The sequence below is a fragment of the Uranotaenia lowii genome, chromosome 2 (assembly GCF_029784155.1).
Source record: "Uranotaenia lowii strain MFRU-FL chromosome 2, ASM2978415v1, whole genome shotgun sequence".
NCBI lineage: Eukaryota > Metazoa > Arthropoda > Insecta > Diptera > Culicidae > Uranotaenia > Uranotaenia lowii.
Window position 1 is genome coordinate 137,164,810 of NC_073692.1, and position 24,689 is coordinate 137,189,498.

At 34.6% G+C, this 24,689-nt stretch overlaps 2 protein-coding genes across 9 annotated transcripts in view; one reads left to right on the plus strand and one right to left on the minus strand.

Moving 5' to 3' along the window:
- The window catches only part of LOC129742167 (zinc finger protein 62 homolog), a 34,586-nt gene extending 23,562 nt beyond the window's left edge, over positions 1-11,024 (minus strand). The window contains exon 1 of the mRNA XM_055734027.1: positions 10,668-11,024. The gene's annotated coding sequence lies outside the window, so the exon portion shown is untranslated. The remainder of the gene's footprint in view (positions 1-10,667) is intronic.
- The window catches only part of LOC129742161 (sodium/hydrogen exchanger 7), a 301,385-nt gene that overhangs the window by 109,703 nt on the left and 166,993 nt on the right, over positions 1-24,689 (plus strand). The gene's annotated exons all lie outside the window — the stretch shown is intronic.

The following is a 24,689-nucleotide window of genomic DNA, read 5'->3' on the forward strand; positions in this document are numbered from 1 at the left end:
ATTAGTAAGTTTAATTGATTTTGCTTAAGAAAAATGTAAAAAAAGACCCCATTTTTCATGAACATTCAATGAAACTCAAGGAAAAACACAAAAAACTGTCACAGAATTTTTAGGTAAAATCACAGATTCTCAAATTTTTTTTCGGGTACCTTGTGTACAGTATCACTTTCTATTCAAACTTATGTTTGAACTTGTATTTAATGTTTGGAGATGTATAGTAGAACTATACTTGGAATAGTTTTGATCGTTTCCGGAGATGTGCGTCTTCGAAAGAGGGAATTAAAACATTTTCCGGAATAATTTTTTATCATTAGAGTTTCCGTTCCGGGAATTTGAAAAATTCGAAAATTCCCGATTCCCGAGACATCACCAAAATGACAAATATGATGAGTTGATATCGAGCTTGATATTGGAATTCTAAAAATTCTAGGCTGTTATTTTGTGCTTACACCACCGTTTTTCGTTAATGTAAGTATGATTTTTTTTTAAAGGAGTATAGCAAATACTGATTTAGAAAAATATCATCATTTTTACTTGAATAACACAACAAAATAAATTTAAAGTTGTTATATCGAATCTTTTGAATGTATTGGCTTATCAAAATTTAAAAATTCCTTATTTTTCAAATTGCTTATTTATTTCAGCCGAATTCTTGTAAATTTCTACTAAAAATTTTCCATTGAGTACGAGAAGATGTGTGTGATTATGAAGGTTAAAAAAAATTGTTAGATAACCAGACCTGTAGAAATTCCAGCATTTTTTCAGAAAATTTTATTTAGAAAAAAATAATAAGTTGTTAGTTTTTTTTGCATATTTCGTATAGTATTTCATTCATACATTAAAAAAAATAATAGAAATACCATGAGTCAATTCCTTTTTAATTTAGAATTCTAACATTTTTGAAATGTGTTTTTTTACAGTTCTCATAAAATATTTTTTTTTTAATCATTTATTTGAAACAGCTCAATCCAGTGGGTTCAAATTCTATAGAAATCGCATTTCTAGGTTCATGCCTGAAATATTATACCTCGCGTAACTTTTGATACCATCGACAGAACTTTTCAAAAAGTTCAGACATGATAGCTTTATGTTTCAATAATCACTCTGCAAAATTTCAATAAAAAATGTAGTGTGGTTTCTGAGATATTGCAGTTTTAATGAGTCCCAAAATTCCGATTTTCGTAGAATTACTGTATCTCAGGCAACACACACCCCAGAAAGCTCAAATTTCGTGGTATAATAGTGTGATAGTTGATCTATCTAACGCAGTAAAATCGATCAAAAAATATCATCAGAGTAAAAAGTTATGAAAGATCAAAGTCGAAGTAACAGTGCGCGTGCTTCCAATTTATATACAACTAGCTGATTTAACCCGGCCTTGCTCGGGTTCACATTAAATTTAAATTAAAATGAGTCGTTTAACTTTTCGAATTTTTGAAAACTTTATATTCATCATAATAACAAACTTTGTTCTTGTTTGGCCATGTAAGTTTTGTTTGTCTTGAAGTTTTTATTGAGATTATTCACTGTGTTTGTCGTTTTCATATTTATTATAGAAAAATTTTTAGGTATGAGGTTTTAAGTGATATTCAAAACAATTTCCTTTGAATGCTTATTCATCCTATCACTGAAAACATTTTTTTTCACGACAATATTTTATGAAGCTTGAATAGATTTGGCCTTATTATCATTGTTATCGTCAAATGATAAAATCGTTTTTATATCCTTTCCATCCCCCATCTAAAAAAATCTCTTTTGAAGATCATCCCACCTTCCAAGATGGATAATCCCCCTGTCAAATGGTATATTCCACTTTTATGTACTTAGACATTTCTAAAAAGACTTCCGAATCTGGTTGAACCATGTAAAATACCCACTTTGCATGGTTTTAATTGTATGTGTGCTTTAATCGCTTTTTAATTTCATACTGTTTTAAAAGTACTTTTTCTTAAATGTTGAAAGTCCACTTAAAGGTTTTTTTGTAAGTTTTTGAAAACAACTCATCGCTGAAAATTAGTTTATTTATTTATTACAATAAAATTCATCGAACAAAAATGTTTAAATGCACAGGTGTATTTAGTAACAATCAAACTAAGTGAAACAATCAAGTTACCATTATAATGTTATAGAATTGTTTTATTTGAATTATATCTCAATGTTTTTATTCTTGGACATAATCATCCCAATAATTATTGTGAAGAGTGATCAATGTAAAAATTCTTAGATATCATTTGTGTGAATTCTCAATACTAAACGGTTCTACAATAAGTTTTCTCAGAATGAACACATTGTTGACCAAAAAGAACTCAAACGTTATAAATTGGCCAAAGAAATTGAATTGTATAAAACTAAAAACCTCATTACCTCCTAAAAAGTTTCATGCGTTGGATTTGGCTATAAGTTTTTCCATATAATGAACGATCAATATTCCAATTCCTCGTTTAAATTGCCCGACGGCTTTCAAAGATATGAAATCGAAGTATTCAACGTATAACTGTGAAACTTATTATTTTTCTTTCTCTATGAGGGATTCCAAAAATTTGACAATAGTTGGTTCCTCAAAGCTGAAATTTATAAAAATCAGTTCATTCAGCTGAAGAATTCTATTCACTGTTCACTGTTCAGTTCACTGTATATTCTTGTAGGCTCTCAAATTCTATTTTCAATGCAAAATGTAGGCTCATTATTGCATCCAAATATCTCGTACCGGTACCACGTGTTTTGAACAGTAGAAGGAAAAAAAATACCCGCCAAAATTCTACCTTTCGAATCTTTAATGCTCAGCAAGCTTTGTTTTGCTTTGCAGTCGACGTGAACTCTTCATTGTCGTTTCTAATGCCCGGCCCATGGTGATGGAGAAAACAACCCCGCCAAAACGAAAATTCGGTTTTGAAGAATGGGTGCCATGACTTTTGGTTCGTGTGAATAAAAACGAAAGCTGTACCAAATACCAAATTTCAGGCTGATCGGTTAAGCGGTGTGGATTTGTATAAGGTGCATACAAACAAACAAACATATATAGTCCAACTCATCTTTATATATTAGACTAGCTGATCCCATACGAACTCCGTTTCGCTCTTAACTTGGAATATGTCATGAACAGTTTGTATGAAAGCCAATTGCCAAGCATTTTCCAGATGCACTTCTGAATTCATTGTTAAGTAATAATTGCAAAAATATTGGACGATCACTTTGTCTGTTGTCTTTTACTAAATTGGAAATCAGGAATCTTTTGACCGTGCCAAAAAACCACGTGTATAAATTTCGACTGGATTATTGCATAACAACGCAATTATTGCCAAAAAGCTTAACCCCTTTCGGAGGCTCTTATACTATCTTTAATGACTGAAATCTTTTGCTTTTCCCTCAAAACTCCTGTGTGCAAATTTTCAAAGCAATCCATTGTATAATAACGTCAATATTGTTAAAATCAGGTTTAAATTCATATGGACGATGACCCATGGCAAAACATTTGACATATGAAATCGATTGCCCGTCCCTAAAAACTACCGTGTACAAATTTTCATCCCAATCCGATGTAAAATAACGACGATCTTGCAAAAATATTGAAAGGTATATATGGACGACCCCCTTTGCAGGCCCCTTACACTACATTTAATACCTGAAATCCATTGCACATATCTCAAAACTCTTGTGTACCAATTTTCGTCTAAATCCGATGTATAATAACGACAATATTGCATCAACAGTGAATAGTTGATAGAGACGACCCCTTTGGCCGACCCCTGATTTCAGTTTAGATAAGTGAAATCAGTTGTGATACCTCAAATCGATTGCACGTCACTCAAAACTATCGTGTACCAATTTTCATCTGAATACGATGTATAATAACGTCAATATCGCAGAAACAGTGAACAGTTCATATGGACGACCCCTTTGGCTGACCCCTTACACAAAATTTGACACCTGAAATCGATTGTTCGTCTTTCAAAACACTCATGTGCAAGTTTTCAACACGATCCGACGAAAATTAACGTCAATGGGGCTTATTCTGCGACGCGAGTGACGTGACTAACGAAATTTCATATCGTTCTGCTGGCCTCAGTAGCCTCTCTAGCTTCGAAATTTTCGTTCGGATGAGCTGTTTTTGGTCTTCAGAACTCATCGATACACAAATTTCTTTTCTGAAGCATTTTGTGGAGTCAGGACGAAGAAGTGAAATTTCGTGAGTTTTTCATCACAATCCGGTGTATAATAACACCAATATCGCAAAAACATTAATCAGTTGATATGGACGACCCTATTGGCCGACCCCTGACCCTAAATTTGATAACTGTAATCGATTGCTCGTCTCTCAAAACACTCATGTGCAAATTTTCATCACAATCCAATGTAAAATAAAGCAAATATCGCAAAAACATTAATCAGTGAATATGGACGACCCCTTTGGCCAACCCCTGAACTTAAATTTGATAACTGTAATCGATTGCTCGTCTCTCAAAACACTCATGTGCAAATTTTCATCATAATCCGGTGTATAATAACGCCAATATCGCAAAAACATTATTCAGTGAATATGGACGACCCCTTTGGCCAACCCCTGACCTTAAATTTGATAACTATAATCGATTGCTCGTCTCTTAAAACACTCATGTGCAAATTTTCATCACAATCCGATGTATAATAACGCCAATATCGCAAAAACATGAATCAGTGGATATGGACGACCCCTTTGGCCGACCCCTGACCCTAAATTTGATAACTGTAATCGATTGCTCGTCTCTCAAAACACTCATGTGCAAATTTTCATCACAATCCGACGGAAAATAACGTCAATAACGTGAAAACAATATTTGTCTTGTATGGACGACCCCCTTCAGAAAGGGTCGTCCAAAAATCTAAAAACATTTTTCATCATTCCTGGTCCTAATGAGCATCCATGCCAAATTTCAGATCTCTAGCTCTTAAGACGGCTGAGTCTATAGAGGACAAACAAACAAACAAACAAACAAACAAACAAACATACAGATAATTGCTTTTTATATATATATAGATTATGAACGGTACTGTATCTCAGGTGGCGATGGAAATCCCGTGCTAAGTTTTAGTAAAAGTTTTTTTTGTAAACATTGTAACCAAGACAATTCGTTACGTCAGTTGCATTTTAAACAAACAACCATCATTGCTGTACCAGCGAAAACTAGAGAAAAAAATCATTGCCAACTGCTTTTTAGGATTCTTGCCTTGAATACATAAACATCCTGGCAAGTAACGTAGGCTTTGTTTACCTTTTTACTTTTTGAATAATGAGTTCTGGTAATAGTGTGCGTGTTTGTTCATCACCTTCTTTGTTTGTTTGACAGCCACTCCCGATAATTTTCTACAAAAAAAACAAAATTCTAAAAGATCAGTGGATGTTTTCAAATATTTACTGAACACTGCGAGTTTAATAGTGATGAAGGTTGTGATAAACAATATCTGCAAAAGAAAAACCTCATACAAAAAAAGCAAAAAGATTAACAGTGACAACATATTTCAATTAGCGTCAAACTTTGGGAGTTTCGTGTGAAATCAATCATTTTTCATCTTTTTTTTTATTTTTTGCGTTAAAAAACAAAATTGTTTGTCCAAATAATCAAGATCGGTTTTCTAAAATAATAAATATGATTTTAAAATCTGCTAATATGTTTCGATAAAAAAAAAAGTTTTAATTGTTTTTCTTCTTGATTTCTGTTGAAAAGAAGATATACCGTAAACTGGGGGAACTTTGATCACTTTTTTCATTCATTTTTGAATATTTTGGAAGGGGTTGTTTTTTCGTAATATCTAAAAATTTTAAAACACGTACTGAGATGAGGAGTATAAAACATGATCATTGATTGCAATAAATTTGAACGACATTGGTGGTTACAATTAAATGTTTGTTACAAAACCAGATTTCGAGTTTCGGGGTAAACTTGATCACTATTGTTTTTACGTACCTAAACATCTTCAAAATTATTGTTATGGTGCCATTTAGCATAGAAGGCATAAACATTAATCACAGTAATTTTTGTTAGAACTAAACTGATTTTTTCAAGATTTTTTTTTCAAAAACAATTATAATCAAAAGATGGACAATGTTGCTGCATACATCAAGGGGCAAAAATTATAAACAATTCTCAATATTTTTGACCTCAAAAACAAATGAAATTTTGCCTTCATGCAATTTATTAGGTCCTCGCACTGTTCTCATGTTCTTTTTTTCTTAAATTTGAACCATTTGATAGTGTTTTAGCCATTTTTACTATACGGACTGTCTCATGGGAAATTACCGTTTTTTTCAATACCGAGGAATTATTACTAAATGACCATACAAATAACACTTAAACTAAACGTAATTAAAAAAAGAGTTGAACTTTCACATAAAACAACCCATTTGATCCTAAAAACTTAAATTTTATCAGGAGAGATGTTTGTTAGTGAGCCTTCGAAAAACCAGATATTTTAAGATTTTAAAATTGCATTTTAAGTAACATCAAAAATCTTCAAATATAAACCAAATTTAGCTTATTTGTAACTCAATTTATAGGCCATCAAACGTATTAAACAGTTTTCAGATATTTTAACTTTTTACTTAGATAATGATGATTATCTACAAAAATTTCATGTTGATCAAAGTTACCCCAGTTTACGGTACTTCAGATTTTCGGTTGAAAATTTTGAAATCGAATTCCCGGAAGCTTTTAGATTAAAATGTCCCGGATTTGTCTGGCCCGGAGATGTGCTTGAACAATTCTGGCAACCTTATGATAGAAGAAAAAGAAGAAAACATATGAATAATAAGTGTTGGCCGCCCATGGTCCATCAGATCGCTATGAGGCCTAGCCTTTTCCGATCTTACAGACAAAAAAGGAAATTTTGATGAGAATAATGTTTTCAAGCAACTCTGTGAAATTCTAAACTTTTGTATAAAACAAAGTAAAATTGTCAGAATCAGAAAACACACTTTCAATGCAATGCTAATTTTATTAGATTATTTCAGAATTTTGTTGCGAATTTGCAAATATTTGCTAGAAATGAAGTTTAAAATCAGTACCATGAAACATGAAACATAATCAGTTCTCGATTGTTTTTGAATATATTTTAAGACATTCAAGCATAAAAATATGAAATTTGAAGATTGTGTATGTATGTACATTAGGGTGTCCCAAAATTGCATAACTTCTGGGAATCTGGGGGCTCACCCTCCAAATGGTAGATTAGGATGTGCAGAACAAACTTTTGTATGGGGCCGACTAAAAAAAAATCTTGTTTAGAGGTTCCGCAAGCGCGATCTTTGAAAAAAGTCCACTTTCAAAAGATTTGATTTTAAATACATTCTGGGTCCAAAAATTTTCATAAAACTTATTTATTTTATATTTTTTAAATTTTGTTTGGGTTAAATACTACACGTCAAAAATAAAAAGTAATCCAAATTTGTATCAAAATGTAAAACAAGCAAGCTATTTCGAAAAAAAAATTTTTTTGGTCCAAAAATTTTGAATTCAATTGACAAAAATGTGTACCAAGCGTAAAATATTTTTCATACCAATTCCATCAAAAGATGCGAATTTTTGTGCACTTAAACTTTGCTGAACGAAACATATTGTTTGTATCATAGTGTGAAGAGCTATTCACGGTTAAATCCTTAATAAAAATTACAATTTAGAATATTTTTTATTTAATTTATCAAATTTGTCTTAATAAATACCTACTTTAAAATCAAAATACTTGCAAAAAAAATGACTTGAATGATTAAGAGAGTCATCAGAAAGCCATATGCCAAATTTGAGCGGAATCGGACAACAGGAAGGGGTTGCACTGAATCTCAAGTGTGAAAAGGATGCTGAGACATAGTGTTCTAAAGAAGTATAAAAAACTGGTTTTTCATCATACATTTTTTTCGTTAATAATCGATTGCTTGATTATGCAGATTTTATTAAAATTTCAATTTAAACTAACATCTCACCTGAAGACTGCAACTCAATTGGACTTAAAATAAAAAAGTTATGACTGTTCAAAGATTGTATTTTTGTGGCAATTTGTCGTTTAACACACAATGAGTACATTTTACTCATTGCGTTTTACAAGACTATTTGTAACCAAAATACAATCTTTGAACAGCCATAACTTTTTTGTCTTAAGTCCAATCGAGTTGCAGTCTTCAGGTGAAATGTTAGTCTTAATTGAAATTTTAATAAAATCTTCATAACTAAGCAATCGATTGGTAAAGAAAAAAATGTATGATGAAAAACAGTTTTTTATGCTTCTTTAGAACACTATGTCTCAGAATCCTTTTCACACTTGAGATTCAGTGCAACCCCTTCCTGTTGTCCGAACCCACTCAAATTTGGCATATGGCCTTCTGATTACTCCCTTAAACCATCTAAGTCATTTTTTGCAAGTATTTTGATTTTAAAGTAGGTATTTATTAAGACAAATTTGATAAATTAAATAAAAAATATCCTAAATTGTGATTTTTATTAAGGATTCAACCGTGAATAGCTCTTCACACTATGATACAAACAACATGTTTCGTTCAGCAAAGTTTAAGTACACAAAAATTCGCATCTTTTGATGGAATTGGTATGAAAAATATTTTACGCTTGGTACACATTTTGGCCAATTGAATTCAAAATTTTTGGACCAAAAAAATTTTTTTTCTTCGAAATAGCTTGCTTGTTTTACATTTTGATACAAATTTTGATAATGTTTCATTTTTTACGTGTAGTATTTAACTCAAACAAAATTAAAAAAATATAAAATAAATAAGTTTTATGAAAATTTTTGGACCCAGAATGTATTTAAAATCATATCTTTTGAAAGTGGACTTTTTTCAAAGATCGCGCTTGCGGAACCTCTAAACATGATTTTTTTTAGTCGGCCCCATACAAAAGTTTGTTCTGCACATCCTAATCTACCATTTGGAGGGTGAGCCCCCAGATTCCCAGAAGTTATGCAATTTTGGGACACCCTAATGTACATAAGTGTAACCACCTTGAGTGCACGGTCGTTCCGCAGTTATGAAATGTGAAATTCAAAGATTTTTTGGGATACATTTTTAGAGTTAATTTGAATAGAGAACGTTAATAATGAAAGTTTAGTAAAAAATAGTTTTTTTTAGTAATTCTTTATTTGAAACGGCTCATACAATTAAGTTTTAAGGAGCCAAACTCGCTTTTTTGTTTTTACAACCGTTTTCTTAGCTTAGCACTTTTTTAGAAGAAAAAGAAGATAGAAAGGGAAATATGAAAATAAAATAGAGTTATAGACGAAGATCGATAGCTTTTAGAAAAAGGTAGATTTCAAACATGTAGTCCAAATTTAGCACAGCAAGTACAAAATAGTTTATATCGAAGGATTTTTCGCGAATGGTGCTTTGGGAAGAGTCTAATCTAGAATGTGGCAAATTTTCAAAAATAGCTAATTCGTTGTCTTCGATTTACCAAGAATAAACACGGTGTTAAACAATGATGAAAAAAAAATTACGCTTGTTCTCTTTTACGACAGGAATTTATATAATTCTTAAACTGTCCTTTTTTATTCTATTCACTTCCACCACACAGTGATCAAAAATGTAAAAAAAGTCTTCTAGGTGTCTTCGATAAAGTTTTACAGTAGAATGAGTTCTATAAGAAAATGTTTATTTTTTCCATTTATCCCCCTATAATTGGAATAAACAGTACGTTTTTACAACAACAAAAAAGAATAAGTAATAAAGGACAACTTTGATCCCTGATGATGGTGTCAATAAACACCGAAACGTCGGAATAAATTAAACGTCGTTTATAAATACAAAATTGGATTGATTTGCCGTTATTTGAACACTTAAACATACAGTCGAAATCTTCATAATCAAAACCTACTAAGCAACGATCATGTTTTTTTTTTTACATTTTTGACCACTGTGCACTATGGTAAATTAGAAACAAAGTTTTTTTATGTTTTTAATTAAATTTATAACAAAAGTAGTCAATTAAACAGGCTGAACAGTCTTAATTGTTGACTCTTGTCTAAAAGAATGCATCTGATATGAACTATTTTTTATTTTGAAATAAGAAAAAGAATAATGTGAGAAAAATATTGGATGAAACTACTTAGATACTAGATTAGAGCCAGAAATTGTTCGACGAACTACCAATTGTTTTTCTGGCGTCCCAGGGAAAAAAAAACAAAGTTCCCGCAATAAAAGTTGCAACATTGTAATGAGTTAAGCCATCTTAAAAATCACATCAATCAAAACGTGTTCGTAAGTGTGAGCTTCAATCACACCCTTTATTTTGAAGTGTGTAGTCCCAGCATCCGGCCAAAACAAGAATCAACCAATCGCGAGAGCAATGAAATTTAACAGAAATCGCCCGTGATTATACACATTTTGAGAACCACTAATGGCAATCCGACGGACGCTGAAAAGGGTCAGATGTGGTTCAAAATGATACCGGTAGCCCAGAATCCCTGTCATCTGAAGGGAAAAAATTGGTAATTAGCTACCAAGGCGTTGCGTTGATAATGACACCTTAATTATGGCATTATTAATTTCTCGGGTCGGGGCACACACTTAGCGCACTATTTAGCTGCCTTGCCGGGTGTTAGATGATCAGGGATGTAGCTTAGGATAATTCACTGTCGCCCGCCATGTCGGTCCGGGGTAGATGATTCTGTAATACTACGCCGAGTTACTTAACTGGTTACATTAACTACTGCAGGCTGCCGTCTATCGTTTGCACTTTGCAATGTATCACTTGGGATAATTGGACTTGTTTTCTCTGTAACACTGTATAAAAACTAGACACTATAGTGGATCACCGACAGGCGTTTTCCTACTTATCCCACGCGTAGGTCCTGTTCTAGCGGCGTTGTTGACAATATGTTAATTTGCGTGTCGCACAAATCAAGCCATCACGTGCTTCCGCGACGTCTCGCGAGGGCGCAGAAAGTTAGCGCGCGGAATTCAACAACAGGCACCGTATCCTCGAGAAATGTTCCTGAACCCGGCGAAAGCAAAAGGCGACGGCGGCGATCAAAAGTGAAATTGATATAAAAGGAAATTGCAATCTCGTAGAACTGTCGACGGTATGATAAATGATTAAAAAAAAGTATACGCATCAGTGCTAAAGTGCACGCGCAAAAAGAACCAACGTGTGCACGCAACGAGACGCTTCCTTTTACTACTGCTTCTCCGCGTGGAGACGGATGGGCTCCATATTTGCGATCAGGCTGGCAAGTCGTTGAAGGAAGGTTCCAACTACATAAGATAAAGAAGGCTGCAAGCAAGCGATCGAATGCTTCCAACCAGTACCTACCCCAAGCAAGAGTAATGAGTCGGCCGGAGTTTGGCCGAAACGGGCACGGAATCGATGTGGTGGCAACTTGATTGCGACTTGTCCGTTTACTTACCAACCTGCGCGCAGGTTTTGAGAATGTTGCAACACAGTACTGACTGACTGGTAACCGCGCGCACAGTGGGTTTCTCGATTGGCCACTCTACTCAAGGGGAGGTCCCTTCCGATTATCCCGACTAATTTATCCTTTTACTTCGATGACAAATTCCAATGGGATGGTTTAGCTTACGTAGTCTAAAAGTCCACAGTGAGGATTTTTTATCAAAAAACCCGGTTTAATACACCTGACAGTGGATTGTAGCCTTTCTTACAGCCTGTAAATTATATTTGGATTCATATGACACAAAATAATAAGAAATGATAGATTTACAAATTCTGAGTTATAATTATAGAATTTTAAACGCAGTCAATCCGAAATGAATTTAAGAAATGAAGATTCAAAGTTTTTTATAGGATATAGGTATTTTGATATAATCATAATTTTCAAATGAATAACATTATTTGCAACTAATTGAAGATTTTTGAATGACTGGATTCTGGAATGTCTTGTATGATTTGTTTTCTATGACATTTTAGTCTCACTCAATTTACTCCTTTTGGAGATATAGGTAACTTTGAAATGGAAGGGGCATAAAAAATTAAGAATACAATTCAAAAAAGATTCCTGACTATGTATTTCAAATAATTAATCCTCTCAATTAAAGAAACAAATACTTGATAAAATTATTGGATAAAATTACAATTGCTAGAGTAAAATACGATACTGCAACGAAGGGTACGTACCAAAAAAGGTAGAATTAAATTAAAAAGTAAAAAGTTTTGATAATTTTGAAATGTCAATATTTTTAATTGTGTCACTTGATCATTTTTGTCAGTTTAAACAATTCCGCCATTTTGCAATCTTGTTAATTTTGTCAATTATGTCAAATTTGTCAATATTGTCAATTTTGTAAATTTTGTCAATTTCCTCCATTTTGTCAATGTGGTCAATTTTGTCAATATTGTCAATTTTATTAATTTTGCCAATTTTGTCAATTTTTTCAAAATTGTAGAATTGGTAAATTTATGAAATTTGTCAAATTTGTCAATTTGGTCGATTTAATCAATATTATCAATTTTATGAATTTTACTAATTTTGTAAATTTTGACGATCTTGTCGATTTTATCAATTAAGTCATTTTGTTAATTTTGTCAATTTTGTCAGTCTTGTCAATTTTGTCAACTTTGTTCAGTTTTGTTAATTTTGTCAATCTTGTCAATTTTGTCAATGTGGTCAATTTTGTGAATATTGTCAATTTCGTCAATTTTTATATTTTGTCAATTTTGTCAATTTTCTCCATTTGGTCAATTTTGTCAGTTTTGCCAATTTTGTCTTTTGTCTATTTCGGCAATCTCGTCAATTTTGCAAGTTTTATCAATTTTGTCAATTTTGTCAGTTTTGTCGATTGTGTCAATCTTATCCATTTTGTCAATCTTGTCAATATTGTCAATGTTGTCAATTTTATCAATTTTGTAAATTTTTTCATAATTGCGAATACTTTACATTTTGTATATTTTGTTTTTTTATTCGATTTTGTCAAATTGACAATTGATAACCGTCAAAAATTCATCAAATTGTCATGATTGACAAGATAAACTAAACTGACAATTTGTAAAAAATTGACAATATTGACAAAACCTTCAATCTTGACAAAATATTCAACTGACAATTTTACGATTTAGGCATTAGCCTATCGTATGACAGTGAAAACTTTATGATCATGAATTTGATAAACAGTCCAGACATTGGCCGACCCGAATACTAAATACATTCAGAACAGAAGTGTAACTTGTGAATGAGTTAATAATTTAATGTTTACCAGTCCACCTTGAGGATGAACCGGAATCAAAATTTAATTCTGAGTTTGAAACCCAAAATTAAAGTTCATGTAAAGGAATTGCACCGTGGGGTACAACCCCGAAATCAAATGACTCAAGCCTAAGGACTAGACCCTCACATCGCATATTTCTATAGTGATTGCAAGTCCCACCCTGCGCCCAACCATAGATTCTCAAGCACAAATTTCTTTGAGAAGGGGAAAACGACACGAGGACACGGGGACGCGGACGATGCCTGCACACCATCTCATCTTCTCTCTCACGTGCGTTCGTGCTCAGGGAACTTTTTCTAAAGCACAAACGGCAGGAGAGAATTTCGCCCGTGGAAGCAAATTGAATCCAATAAGACAAAGGCTTCTCAGTCCTCTCGAGCTTTCAGTTCTCGGGCTAGTTTTTTTGCTCCCTTTTCTCTTTCCTCTTCAGATCTAACGTTGCGCGATGAAAGCTTTTCGTTCGCATTTAAAAACCTGTGCAATTGTTGCGTTGTTGTGAGTGAAAGTACTACAGAACAGACGCGTCTCTAAATTTCTCCTAGTTCGGTATCGCAGTCAAGTTTACGCGCTCGCTCTCGAATTACTCAATAACTCTTGCCAGAGTCTTGAGTGATCAGTGGAAGTATGGGAGGAAAGAGGAAGAAAAAGAAGAGTCTCAATCCCAACGAATCAACCGATAGCCCAATTGAGAAAAGGGGAAAGCGAAACAGTAATGCATCCATGCCTATACCGGTTCCCCTTATTGGAAGTGTCACGGAATCCGATCGGAATTCGAATCGATTTGCCATTCTGTCGGATGAAGAAGAAGACCAGGTGCCCGCGGACGAAGGCTCGTCGTCGAAAAATCAAAGGCCGCTCAAACAAAAATTGCCGCCATTGGTCGTTCAGTCCGTCCCCATTGACAAACTCAAGCGAACAATGCAAGCGATTGGCATCATTGCCGAGTATCAGCTTACTAGGATGGGAGCGAAAATTATCACCAATACCCGTGAAGCGTATAATAAAGCCAAAACGTACCTCTCCAAAGCTAATATTGGCTTTTACACTCACGATGTAGCTGCGGAGAAGCCTTTCAAAGCCGTGATCAGGGGGCTGCCTATGATGAAGCCTGACGAAATTCTAGTGGAACTTCGTGACAAATATAAACTACAACCGCTGGTAGTTTACCCAATGAACCGACGCAATCAAACCCAAACTTACCGAGACTGTCTGTATCTGGTACATTTTACCAAAGGTACTGCAACACTCGGTGCCCTGCAAGCCATCCGATCAATCAACAGTGTTATTGTCAAATGGGAAGCGTACAAAGGACCGACCCAGAGCGTTACGCAGTGCTTACGGTGTCTGAATTTTGGCCACGGCACTCGTAACTGTTTCATGCTACCCAGATGCAACGTTTGCTGCGAGCAGCACTTAACCGAAAATTGCAATCTCGAAAACTCCATCTTTAAATGTGCAAACTGCGGAGGTGCGCACAAATCAACGGACAGAACCTGCTCGAAGCGTGAAGAATATCGGCGCATCAGGATGGAAGCCTCAAAGCGTAACCAGCCCCATCAACTCAAGAAGAGGAAACACGAACTCATCGATTTGGACACATTCCCCGAACTTCCGGTCCCACGTACAAGAATGGTGCCTAATCTTGAGCCCCTACCTTTTCCCAATCAACCAAGAAAACAAAACGAAACACTTCCTGTTTCCCCTCCTGGCTTCAATCCTGAATCGAACCAATGGTTTCCATCATACAATATTCCAAACCCACGATCTTCGGATCCAACAACTAACACAATCGCCCAGCTGGCATCCTTGGTTGCCGAATTGCAAAAAATGATGATGCAGATGATGCAGTTTTTCGTACAGCTTAACATTCACCATCCAATTTCTTAACTGGAATGCCCGCTCTCTGGCGGCCAAAAAGCTGGAAATCATCGAATTTCTACAAAACAACCGAATAGATGTCGCACTGATTACAGAAACGCACCTTAAACCAACTGTTTCCTTCAGCCTGCCAAACCATACCGTAATCAGATTCGATCGTACTCGAGCTCAAAAAGGAGGCGTCGCCATTTTCATCCGGAAAGGGCTAGCATTCCAAGCGTTGCCTGACTTCCAACTATCCATGATAGAAGCAGTTGGAATCGAACTGATGTCTCCTGATGGGCCAATCACCGTGGTTGCGGTTTATTGCCCGTCACAATGCAAATTCTCGGATGGTAGCTCAACAAGATTCAAAAACGATGTCCAAAAACTCACTCGCCGAAGAAACAAATTCATCATTGCTGGCGACTTGAACGCTCGGCACTCTTCCTGGGCAAACGCCAGAAACAACAAAAACGGTACCATACTCGCTGACGATCTACAGGCTGGTCACTACACTGTGTTACATCCGGCATCACCAACCTTCTTCTCCCCAACCGGGGCCGGTTCTACGCTTGACATTTGCCTTACCAACATCATCGACGGCTTCTCTCCTGCGTGTGCTTTAGTCGACCTGTCATCAGATCACCTTCCAGTCGTTTTTGAACTAGACCAAACCATCAACTCACGACAACAGCATCGTAGGAAAAATTATCACCGGGCAAATTGGTCGAGGCTGCAGCGATTTGTCGAAGAGCGGATAGACGAGAACCCTTGTCTAGAAACAGAGGATGACATCGATAGGGTGCTGGAAGCACTCTCACAAAACATCGAGGAAGCTGAAGATCGGTATATTCCAACTACGCTGGTGACAAGTAAGTTTACCCCTTTAGATGAAGAAACAAAACGAATTATATCACTTAGAAATTGTATTAGACGACAATTCCAGAGAACTAGAAATCAAAATAGAAAAGTCTTGTATAAAAAATTAAATAAAATAATAGCAGTCAGGGTAGTGAAGTTGAAAAATAAGCAATTCAACAAAGACATAAAAAATCTCCCTAGGTACTCAAAGCCCTTCTGGCAACTATCTAAAGTTTTGAAAAACAAACCGAAACCAATACCGCCTCTCAGGGATAATGATATAGTACACTTAACTTCATGTGAAAAAGCAAATGCTATCTCTAGTAGATTCAGGTCCGCTCACGAACTGGGTTTGAACATTGCTAGTCCAAAGGAAGCGTCGGTTACTCAAAGTGTCTCTCGATTTCAACATGCTCCAACCAACTTTCCTGAGGATCAAAAAGTATCAGCAAATGAGGTAACAACAGCTATTAAATTCACCCGCAACATGAAAGCCCCGGGATTCGATGGTCACTTTAACATTGTTTTGAAACACTTGGGACCTGAGACGACTGCTCTCTTGGTGAAAATCTTTAATCGCTGCCTTGAACTTGGATTTTACCCAACGACCTGGAAGTTGTCAAAAGTTGTTCCTATCCTAAAGCCTGGGAAGGATCCCACAAGCCCGTCTAGCTATAGACCAATCAGCCTCCTTTCTTCAATTAGCAAACTGTTTGAAAAGGTTATCTACACCAGGCTCCTCAACCACACAGAGGAAAACAACATCTTTCTTACAGAACAGTTTGGGTTTCGCCGTGGTCCCTCAACAGTCCATCAACTCCAGAGAGTCACAAATTATATTCAACGAGCCAAAGAAGTTTCCAAAACCACAGTTATGGCTATGCTGGATATCGAAAAAGCATTTGATAATGTTTGGCATAGTGGGCTAATTCACAAACTTATCGAATTCAACTATCCAACATATCTAATCAAAATTCTTGGTAGCTATCTTCATGGAAGGACATCGCAAGTATCCGTCGCTGGTGTACTTTCAGAACCATACCCAATTACAGCCGGGGTACCCCAAGGGAGTATTCTGGGTCCAATATTGTATAATCTTTACATCTCGGATGTCCCACCGTTGCCTTGTGGAGGAACATTAGCCCTATTTGCAGATGACTCAGCAATTAGCTACAAAGGTAGGGTCATCGGAGCCCTTGTGTCTAAACTGCAACTTGGACTCAATGCGTACACGAAATATCTTTCCACGTGGAAAATTTGCGTCAACTCTGCCAAGACACAAATTATTGTGTTTCCCCATCGTAATACGGACCGCCTAAAGCCAAAGAAGAAAATAAAAGTAACGAACAATGAAATCGAGTGGTCCTCTCAGGTTCGGTACCTTGGGCTCATACTGGACAGTAAACTCCTCTTCAGGGCACACATCGACGACAGAGTCCAAAAGTCCATCGTAATTCTCCATAGACTGTATCCATTAATTGCACGTCGAGCCAAAACATCAACCGCTAACAAACTTGCAGTATTCAAACAGATTGTCTCTCCAATGTTGGAATACGGCTCCCCTATTTGGAAAGGTTGTGCCAAAACCCACATACACAAACTCCAAGTAGTGCAAAATAGGTTCCTGAAGCTGATCCTGGATCTTCCACGACATACTAGAACAACCGAGGTCCATCGACTAGCATGTTTTGACCCACTAGTGAAACGAATAGAGCTCTTTGAAACACGTCATCGAACTAAAGCCTTAGTATCTGAATTTCAATCAATAAGAGATATTTATAATTAATCCCTTGACTTTATGTATCCTTGTAAATAGTTATGCCTCTGTAAATAGTTGTAAATATGTAAATATTAGATTAGGTGTAGGATAAGTGTACAAGATAAAAAAAAAACATGAATAGAGCAATATAGCTCAAATTGGAAACTAAAACTTAGGTGAAGAAAAGAAAACTAGATCATTAAAGTAAAATCAAAATAACCTGAAGAATGAAAAGCTCTTATGCGGTATCACTTAACTTGTAAGAATACTAATTGTTAAACAAAAAATGGTAAATAAAATGCAATGTAATGTAAAAAAAAAAAATGTTGCGTTGTTGTTGTTGGGATTGATGTCTGAGGATAACGGCTTGGGTTGGGAGTCGATTCGAACTCTCACTTGCTGAAGCCAATGGAAGATAATAACCAAACAGTAGCGCCACCAAGTTCTCCATAATAGAGTTTAAATCATTTGGGATTTTTTTTTTGAACATGCATATAAATCCGAATGAACCATTTTGGCCAGGATGACCAAAAACAAAATTGACAAAATTGACGGAATTGAAAAATTTTACCAAATTGACAAAATTAACAAAATCGACAAAATCGACAAAATTGACAAAAATGACAAAATAGACAAAATTGACAAAATTAAAAAAATTGACAAAATTGACAAAAATGACAAAATTGATTAAATCGACAAAATTCGCAAAATACCCAAAATTGACTAAATTGACAAGATTTTTTATTTTTTCCAATTTTGTCTATTTTGTCATTTTTGTCTATTTTGTCATGTTATTCAATTTTGGCAATTTGATTAGTTTTGTCAATTTTGTCAGTTTTGAAAATTTTGTTAATTTTTTCAATTTTGTCAGTTCTGCCAATTTTGTGAATTTGGTCGATTTTGTCAATTTGTCGATTTTGTTAATTTTGTCAATTTGGTAAATTTTTTCAATTCCGTCAATTTTGTCAATTTTGTTTTTGGTCATCCTGGCCAAAATGGTTCATTCGGATTTATATGCATGTTCAAAACAAAAATCCCAAATACTTTAAACTCTATCATGGAGGACTTGGTGGCGCTACTGTTTGGTTATTATCTTTCATTGGCTTCAGCAAGTGAGAGTTCGAATTGATTCCCAACCCAAGCCGTTATCCTCAGACACCAACCCCAACAACAACAACGCAACAATTGCACAGGTTTTTAAATGCGAACGAAAAGCTTTCACCGCGCAACGTTAGATTTGAAGAGGAAAGAGAAAAGGGAGCAAAAAAACTAGCCCGAGAGCTTAAAGCTCGAGAGGACTGAGAAGCCTTTGTCTTATTGGATTCAATTTGCTTCCACGGGCGAAATTCTCTCCTGTCGTTTGTGCTTTGGAAAAAGCTCCCTGAGCACGAACGCACGTGAGAGAGAAGATGAGATGGTGTGCAGGCATCGTCCGCGTCCCCGTGTCCTCGTGTCGTTTTCCCCTTCTCAAAGAAATTTGTGCTTGAGAATCTATGGTTGGGCGCAGGGTGGGACTTGCAATCACTATAGAAATATGCGATGTGAGGGTCTAGTCCTTAGGCTTGAGTCATTTGATTTCGGGGTTGTACCCCACGGTGCAATTCCTTTACATGAACTTTAATTTTGGGTTTCAAACCCAGAATTAATTTTTGATTCCGGTTCAACCTCAAGGTGGACTGGTAAACATTAAAGTAATAACTCCTTCACTAGTTAAAATTGAAATTTAAACATTCTTGTTTATCCAACATCTATTTGTCAATAAATTCATTCATGACGTTCGATCGGTGGCGCCCTCTGTTTTCCTTAAGGGGAATTACACGGAGTGAACGCGTACCCAGCGCTTTTCGCTCCATGTTTTCGATCATCTTGATTAGTGATTGCTGGTTGTGGCTAGCAAGCCAAATTGACACGTTTTTTGGAGTGATGATTTGATGATAATTACTATGAAAATTTAATTTTCAAACTATTTTGTTTTTTTTTCTTTCTTTTATAGGACGAAGAAGAAAAAAAATCTAATTTTTTAAGCTAAAAATCATTTTTATTGTACTGCCCAGTTTCGCAAAAACTTGCAAAATAAGTTAACAAAAAATCACACCAATACACACAAATACACAGACATCATCTGAACTCGACGAGCTGATTCGATAGGTACCTATAAAGATATATCTAAGACCCATAATTAATGATCTCCCAAATCGACCGATAACTATACCTTTCTGAAAGAAAGGCAAAAAGGTACCTATTACTGTTACAATCGCCTAAACAGTACTAAATTCTGGTAAGCTATCATTTCTTACGCAAAAAAACACGAGGAATCGAATGGTCTACACCGCTTTCTGATTAAAAGACTCTGAACACCTCATTTTGCCCGATTTCCCCTATTTTTTGAGTGTAAAGTTATAATTCCGAATGTACCTCTCAATCTACCTCGCAACAAAAAAGTCATAAAAACCATACTTTTTTATGTAAAAATGTCGGATGAAACGATTGGTGTACTCAAATTTTTGTTTTGACTACGACAAATGGCTCATTTTGTCTCTTTTCCCCTAAAAATAAGAAATTTTTCAAAGAAATGCAGTCAAACAAAGTGTAATCCAACAATTTTTCATCATGAATGATCATTTTTAGTACATTTATTGATCTTCTAGATAACCGTGTTGCTTTTTGTACTAGAAGGATTAAAAACGACGAAATATCCCCAACTTCCTCTAGCTGTTTTTAATTTTTTGCATAAATTTCCCTGTAACAATCGAGCAATTCACATATCTAATTCAAAAAAACCATGTGATTAAGTGCAAAAATTTGTCGAGTGGTGTACACCGTTTAGTAACAAGAATAGCCGCAATCTCCCCGGTTTTCCCTTAAATCGAGAGATATGTTGAAAAAAAAATCATTATAACAAATGACAATGCATCAGAGAATGCACAAAAATGATTGAGACAGGTGTCAATTTCATTGTTGAATCAAATGATGTACACCGCTTAGCGTTAAGTCTACGAGAAGAGCCTCAATCACCCCAACTTACCCTAAAATAATGCGATATGTACTTAAAAAAATCGTAGTGACAAACGCGAAAGCATCAGAAAATGCACAAAAGTGATTGAATCAGATTTTAAACATACTGCTTAATTGATTGATTGACACCGCTTAGCATTAGGTTTACGAGAAGTGTCTCATTTTCTTCAATTTCCCCTAAATTCATTCATAAATTCATGCAATCTAATTTAAAACATCCAAATGAGAAAGCACCAGCAAAGTTTATAAAAAATAAATTAAATCAAGTGTTAAACTTACTTTTCAATCTAATGAAAGGCATCGTTAAGAACTTAATTAATGAGAACAATCCCAATTGCCCCGGTTTCCCCTAGAATCATGCCATATACTTAGAAAAACACTTTATAACAATTGAGAATGCGTCAAAAATCGCACAAAACTGATTGAATCATGCATCAAACTGATAGTTGAATAGAACCTAGTAAAACTAAACCTTCTTAACTTCCTGATATATTATATGATGAGCCTCAATCGACCCCATTTCCCTAAAATTCATGAAATATAAAAATAAGTTCTTGTAATAAAAGAGATTGGTTTGACTGTTACTGTTGCATCGACGAGATTTTTTTAATATATTGCAGTTTTTAAGGGAAATTGAGGCAATTAAGACTTCATTCTTCAACAGAAATTAAGCGGTGTCCATTATTTTATTTAACAGTAAGGTTTACACATGTTTTAATGTTTTTGTACCTTTTCTGATGCTTTCACATTTGTTACTATGATTTTTTGGTTCATAATGTATGAGTTAATTAATGAATTTAGGGAAAATTGGGGAAAATGAGACTTTCCTCGTACACTCAGTGCTAAGCGGTGTTCCTCATTCGATGCAGCAATGAGTTTTCCACTTGATTTAACGTTTTTTTCATCTGTTCAATAGCATTTTCGTTTGTTACAATGTTTTTTTTTTCGAAGAAATTGCATGAATTAAGGGGAAATCGGGTTGATTCGGGTCTTCTCGTCAACTTCACGCTTAGCGGTGAACATCACTTGATTCAGTTATAAGTTTAACACCCGATTCAATGTTTTTTGCATCTCTTGAATGAAATTCTCGTTGTAACAATGTATTTTTAAAAAAAAAATTGGATGATTTTAGGGGAAATTTGGGTGATTGAGGCTTTTTTCGTCAACTTAATGCTAAGCGGTGCCCATCATTCGATTCAACAATGAATTTTACACCTGTTTCAATCATTTTTGTGTGTTTTCTGATGCATTGTCATTTGTCATAATGATTTTTTTTTCATCATATCGCTCGATTTTAGGGGAAAACGGGGCTATTCTCGTAAGCTTAACACTAAGCGGTGTACATCACTCGATTCAGCGACAAATTTTGCACATAATCACATGGTTTTTGTATTTGGTATGTGAATTGCTCGATTGTTACAGTGAAATTTATGCAAAAATTTGAAAAAGCTAGGGGAAGTTGGGGATATTTAACCGTTTCCATTCATTCTAGTGCAAAAAAGTGACACGGTTAGCTAGAGGATGAATAAATCTACCAAAAATGATCATTCATGATGAAAAGTTGTTGGATTACACTTTGTTTGACTGCATTTCTTTGAAAAATTTCTTATTTTTAGGGGAAAAGAGGCAAAATGAGCCATTTGTCGTAGTCAAAACAAAAATTTGAGTACACCAATCGATTCAGCCAACATTTTTACATAAAAAAAGTATGATTTTTATGACTTTTTTGTTGCAAGGTAGATTGCTACATTCGGAATTATAACTTTACACTCAAAAAAATTCAGATCAATCACTTTTGATTTAGAGATGCCTCAAAGCGTTCAAAATTTCGATTTTTTACCCTTAGGAACAAAAAGGACAGGAGTAGGTACATGCAATCGAGGACATTGAAATTTAATTCTTATGCCAAAGGTCGAAATCTTCTGTTATTTCGACAAAAATTATGGAATTTAACTTAATTTAACACCAGGGTGGTTCTAAAAGACATTAACAAGAAAAAAAAACAAAAAAAAAACAAATTAGAAAACTGATCATTTTTAGTTTACCTTGACTAAAATAGCAAACACGATAGAAATTAAAGTATTGCAAAAACACAAAAATAATAACTCGTTTCTACAAAGATTACAAAAAACGTCATTAATATTATAAAATTTGTCATTATTGTTATTTTCGTCTTATTTTTTTTTTCATTTTTGTAGACGATGTATTTTATATTTTTAAGCCTTTGTATCATTTATAAATTATTGTAAAAAAATTACAATAAAAATTGCTATGGTATTCTACGAAGTAAAACATGTTTCATGAAAATAATATTTATTTTTTTGATAAATTTATTTTACCAATTTGAAGATGTTTTAAAAAATTGTTTTTTTTTTTAGTTTCGAAAAGTAGTAGAAAATTTTGGGGTTCCCAATCAAAGGTGATCAATTAAAGTGAAGTTTGGAAAAAAATTACTTATACATATGTATTGAAATTTATATTAAACCCATGTAAAAATATGATTATGCTTGAAGACGACGCCAATAGTTGAATTGAATGTTTTTTTCTTAACACGCTGCCCAGATATTAAAGTGACCCATGATCCCACACTCTCTCCATTTTTTTTCACTTTTATCATCATTTTCGTCATTTTTTGTCATAATTATTGTCAGGGCTGGTAGCGAGTCACTTTTTAGTGACTTAGTCACTTTTTTTAGGTCAGTCACTAAAAAGTCACTTTTTTCATCATTTGGTCACTAAAGTCACTATTTTCCGAAAAATGGTCACTTTTATCACCAAAAGTCACTTTTTTCACCGAAAATAAATCAATGAAAGAGTAATTTGAATTGCGCGTGTTAATATTGACGGTAGTAACGGTAAATTACATGATCAGTCAGTCAGAAATTTTTTTGCCTCCGGCGGAATTTCGACATGAATCACCCTTGGCTTGAGACATTTCGATCTACGACATTATTTGACGTTCATGAATTGAAACTAACTATGATTTATTTATTTATTAAGTCAAACTATGTAGACTACAATACTTAAAACTACTTAAAACTAATGTAAGCTATTTTGTTGTTCTATGAAGTTGTTTTTGAATGCCTTTTTTAATTGTGTTTTGTTCATCGCTACGTCTATAATTTCACTTTGTAAATTGTATTTGTACATCATTTGATTAATAGGTTGATGTTTTGCATAGTCTTTGTCGTAAAGTTTAATGTAGAACAAATGTTTATTTCTTAATGGACGGGAGGGTGCGTAAAAATTTAGTTTTGAAAGTAATTCAGGACTGTCTATTCTTTGTGTAACAACATCATTTACAAATGCAATTTGGGAAAATTCTCTGCGTTTACTGAGAGGTTCTATATCAATAAGCTTACAACGAGATTCATACGATGGCAGAGGAAAAGTGGTCCAATTTATTTTACGTAGCGCATATAACAAAAATTGTTTTTGAACTGATTCGAGACGTTGCTCGTGAATATTTGAATAAGGATTCCATATGATGCTACAATACTCCAGTATCGAACGAACATAGGATATATAAAGTGATTTTATGGTGTATGGGTCTTGAAAGTGTTTGCTGAAACGTTTTACAAATCCTAGCATGCAATTTGCTTTATTGATGATATTGTTCTGATGTTCTACAAACGTGAGTTTTGAATCCAGTATGACGCCAAGATCCCTTACAATTTTGCATTTTTGTACTGGTTGATTGCCTAATTTTGTTTCAATGATGGGGTAACTTTGCTTTCTGCTAAATGATATAGAGTTGCATTTTTTAACATTCAATTGAAGTAAACTTTTGTTGCACCATTCAAAGAAAACATTGATTTCGTTTTGAAATGTTTCAACATCTTCGGTTGTTTTTATTTTCAGAAATAGTTTAATATCGTCGGCGTATATTAGGTATTCAATCCGTTTTAGAATAAAGGAAATGTCGTTAACGAACAGTATGAAAAGGAGAGGTCCTAAATGAGACCCCTGAGGCACACCAGAGGTCACAGCTACAGATTT